Raw genomic sequence first — 4432 nt, forward strand, 5'->3', positions numbered from 1 at the left:
ATATCCAGTTTCTGAACAGTTGGGGCAAAAAAAGGACACAATATTCAAGCTTGATACAGGCCTGAATTTGGATTTTAATTAAATATTTGACAAATTTTAGGTTTATGAAATTGAATTTATATTCAATTAAAGAATTCCTTGCTGTTGTGCAATACACTGTGCTGTTGTGCAATATTTAGTAAATCTGTTGTCAGACTATAAACAAATAAAATCTTATAACTCGGAAACGTAAAATCGAAAATTTATAAAAATCAAAACGAGGAGCTTACAAAAATAGAAATAAACAGTTTACCATAGTTTAAAAATGCTGAAAACTCGGAAACAGTAAATCCGAAATTTATATAAAAAAAAACGAAGGGGAGCTAACGTCAATAGATTTAAACAATTCACAAAAGTTTCATGCAAATTGGTGAAATAGTTTTTAAGAAATGGTCCGAAAACTGTAAAATCCACCCTTTTTTAATGAAAAAAAACACAAAACTCGGAAACGGTAAAATCTGAAATTTATAAAAAAACAAAAAAAAACACGAAAGGGTGCTCACGTCAATAGATATAAACAATTCACCAAAGTTTCGTGCATACTTGGTTAGAGAGTTTTGGAATTAATGTCCGACGACGACGGACGGACGGACGGACAGACTGACGGACAGGCGGTAAACGGTGTACCGTAAACAGGCGTATAAAGACTATCGGGGCGCTATATTTATTTATAAATTGTGGATATAGCTATTGGTTTATTTAAAACAATTGTGCGCAAGCAGTTGAAAGAATCAGCAAGATAAAATCTTTAGATCTGCTGATTATCTGATCTCAGAAGACGAGAGAAAGGAAGGATCATTCAATGGACCATCTGTTATCTCAGAAGATAAGGGGGAGGAAGGCTCACGCAATGGATCTTCTGTTGAAAGTTTTTCCGACTTTGTTAGACGAAGGACTTAACGTCAGATTTAACTGAAAAAAATAACCGACCCTTACTATTACAAATCAAAGCAGTGAAGTATGTTTACTCAAACGAATCCAATCTCTGATAACATGTGAATAAATCGTACTCCATTTCTACAGAGCTCACATTTTTAAAGATTTTCGTAATGTACCATATCAAATGCCTGTTTCCAGTTGTTTGTGGACGTTGCCCAGTTGTTTATAACACTAACTAGTTGAGTCTCACAGCTATTATGTTTTCTGAAGGCATGTTGTCTGTTGTTTGGAATATTTTGATGTTTGCAGTGTTGCATCATTTGAGCGATTGGTGATATCAAGTCATACAGGTTAGTGATACTGATCATAAGACTGGCTATGCATGGATCTATCGTTCATTACTAAGAGAGAGCAGATTAAATTCTTTAACATCTTTTCTACTCCTAATTTGCCGGTTATATTGATGTTCCTTATGTTACTAGCTGATGGTCTACTGTATGGTACAGAATAAAACTTTTTTGTATTTCTATTCAATGTTTGTATTTATCTTGATACGTAACAGAATGCTAATTTAGTTCTCTATGGTTGTTGAAGAAGGATTGAACCAAAATGTATATCATTATAATGTTAAATAAACAAATAAAGAGGTTAAGCGACAACGCAAAATCAATTCAGAATAATTTACAGTGGGATTCATGAAACCCGACTTTTTTTATAGCTAGCTAAAACGCTTACTTTCATGACCGTCACTCTGAACTCCGTTTAACCAATGCTGCGAAACATAATTCAATACATAGTCTTATGAAACAGAATATTTTTTTCTCTCTTAAGTTTCTCCATTAAGTTGAATGGTTGTTGCCAGAAATAGAATCCTATACTGACTATAAGACTTTAATTATTTTAGCATGTGAATTCGATTTTTGCAGCCAAAAAGGTTCAAATTACGCTAAGAAAAATTGATAATTGGTAATTCACTTGCAAGTGAATGAGTCGACCTCTTTAAATCCGTATTCATGTGAACTTCAATTTAACGACCGTCAACGCATGCATTGTACGTGTACTGGTTATTTAAAGAAAAAGAATGTCAACAATGAAAGTGAAACTACGGTAAATCATTTGATTACTAATTCGATGCACATAAAATCATTCTTATACGGTTAAAAACAATGAGAAACATCTATTTTTAATCTATAAAATAAAATCAAACAAACTTATAAAAATCCAATATTTGCACGTGTTGGTTTAATCTATTCATATCTTTATTTATGTTGACATCGCTTATATGGTCATCTGAGGTCAAATCGATAGGTAATTAGATGGCGTCTGGACTAAAATACACACGAAACGAACCTATATATTATCTACCCCATGCTCTGTAAATTGTTTATTTTAAACTTTTGATAGTTTGGATAAATGTGTTACATTGTTATAAATAAAAAATGAGAATTTGAGTCAAATCGGTGACCATGAATTTGACAGCTAGTGCCCCTTTTAAAACTCACAATTTATCATTTATCCTGGTATTGAATGTTTGCCTAACTTCTATATATCTTTTACCCCCCAAAACATCAAATATAAATCAGATGTTGTAAATGACGGTTTTTCAATTTTATTATTTTTCTAGCATTTTTAGAATAAATATCGATTATCACATTATCACACCTTTATCTGGTATTCTGACCTGCTGACAATTCAATATTGCTCTGTATACGCAGGCCATGCTATTCTACTTTTTACAATTTGATATAACAGATTATAATTATTTGATATAACAATTTATTAATTTGATATAACAATTTATTAATTTGATATAACAATTTATTAATTTGATATAACAATTTATTAATTTGATATAACAATTTATTAATTTGATATAACAATTTATTAATTTGATATAACAATTTATTAATTTGATATAACAAAAAAGGAAATTTGAAATGTCAAATTACTTATGCATGGATTAGGGTTATCCCCCTTCTCTATTTGACATAAAGTATATATTAATGAAACGATTGAACTGTTTAGAGATATAGACCTAAATGGTTTTTTTTTGCATTGCTCATGATCTGAATTCCTTCTTCTATATATACAACGTAATTAAGGTGCTCAGATTATACTCGTGTGGTCTTTTTTTAAACATAAATTGAAAGTCCACAATCATTTAAAATCTGACGCATGTGTCTTTATTTTTAATAAGAAGTTTCCAAATCAAAAATATATGTTGAAACAAATTTATTAAAGACAAATGCAGTGATGAATTGAAGGATGTTTAATAAATCCTTTCATAGATATAAGAAGATGTGGTATGAGTGCCAATGAGGCAATTCTCCATCCAAGTAACAATTTATAAAAGTAAACCATTATATATATAGGTCAAAGTACGGCCTTCAACACAGAGCCTTGGCTCACACCGAACAACAAGCTTTAAAGGGCATCAAAAATTACTAGTGTAAAACCATTCAAACGAGAAAACCAACGGTCAAATCTAAAATAAAAAAAAAGGAGAAAGGAGAAATACGTATAAATTGCATAAACAAACGACAACTTCTGTACATCAGATTCCTGACTTAGGACGGGTGCAAACATTGGCAGCGGGATTAAACAAGTTCCTATTGAAAATAATAAAGCAACATGCCAGGTTTTTCAAAGTTTAAGAAAGAAAATAATTTTTTTATTCTTGCATGTTCCTATGTTCCTAAAAACACCAACATCTCTATAGAACTCTCCATTTCGCTTTGACTTGAAAATATGCAATATAAATTGATCAAATATACCCCTTTTTCTCTCGTATATTTGTTCGTTCCAAGGCACCAATTACGATTGGGGTCGATTTCACAAAAAAAAACTTACGACTAAGATTGATCGTAAGTATACTGATTTGTTCATGACTTAAGAACAATCTTAGTCGTAAGTTTTATTGTGAAATCGAATCCCATATGCGAAGTTGAGAAACAAGTCCCGAAAATAGTCTCAAATAAAATTTTTGGGAAAGGGGAGGAGGGTTGGTTATAGAAACATTTAACCTGTAAATTGAGTATTGAAAATGCATTATAATATTAATGTTAATGCACAAAATGCGCCAGTTCGGGTTATGCAACTTTAATTAATCATTATTATGATAAAATCACATTATTTGTTATATCAAATTAATAATTTGTTATATCAAATTAATAATTTGTTATATCAAATAATTTGTTACATCAAATAATTTGTTATATCAAATAATTTGTTATATCAAATAATTGTTATATCAAATTAATAATTTGTTCAGTATATCGAATTTATAATTTTGTTATATCAAATTTATAATTTTTTATATCAAATTCATAATTTTTTGTATCAAATTTATAATTTGTTATATCATATTGTAAAAAGTAGACTAGCATGGCCCTAAAAGACTTCCGTAGTATTCGTAATGTTGTACGATTTGTATTCTGTGACTGCAAGAGACCGAACTACGCGTGACTTGTTCGGATATAAAAGCTTGGTTTTAGGTAAAATAAAAATCAGGTCA

The sequence above is a fragment of the Mytilus edulis genome, chromosome 5 (assembly GCF_963676685.1).
Source record: "Mytilus edulis chromosome 5, xbMytEdul2.2, whole genome shotgun sequence".
NCBI lineage: Eukaryota > Metazoa > Mollusca > Bivalvia > Mytilida > Mytilidae > Mytilus > Mytilus edulis.